Here is a 654-nt window from a genome sequence, read left to right on the forward strand (position 1 = left end):
CGCCGTTCCCTTCCCTCTCACCCTGCGCTGGCCTCCAGCCTCCCTTCGTGCTCCAGCTCCCAGACCTTGCAATGGCACCTCGCTCCTCCATCGCCCACCCAGCCCCAACCTCCCACCTCCCAGGAGCCCCCAAAACACTTCTCCCGTTCTGGGCTCCGCTCCTACACCCCCATGCTGGCCTGATACACCCCGGCTGCCTCCCTCCCCTGGACTCAGCTGGCTCTTTCTGAGATGCTCCGGGGCGGCCAGTGGTGGCCACCTGGCCCCCCCAAACACCCCCTGGGGTCTGGCGGGGGGGATCCCCAGCTTTGCACCTATCTGCTGGTGGGTGCCCCGTGGACCTCCACGTTAGGGTTTTCACGCGCGCGCCGATATTTGTGTGGATTTTGCAGGCGCTTCGCCCACAGGGGTGCCCCCCGCTCCCGAGGAGCCCTGACCCTCTCTGTGGGGTCGGGGCGACTCTGACGCCTCAGGGGCCGTCCTGCCGGACCCCCCCGCTTGGCACCCGCGGCCATCGCGATGGGACCCCGGGCGCCTTCGTGTGAGGATCCCCAAGCGGGGCCGATGACCCTGCTGCGGTGGCAATGCCGCCATATTGGGGCTGCCCCACCGGCCCCCACAAGCAGTGGGGTGCCACGGGTGGGTTCTTGCCCC

Source organism: Haliaeetus leucocephalus, unplaced genomic scaffold (genome assembly GCF_000737465.1).
Source record: "Haliaeetus leucocephalus isolate CR32 unplaced genomic scaffold, Haliaeetus_leucocephalus-4.0 Scaffold0, whole genome shotgun sequence".
Lineage (NCBI taxonomy): Eukaryota > Metazoa > Chordata > Aves > Accipitriformes > Accipitridae > Haliaeetus > Haliaeetus leucocephalus.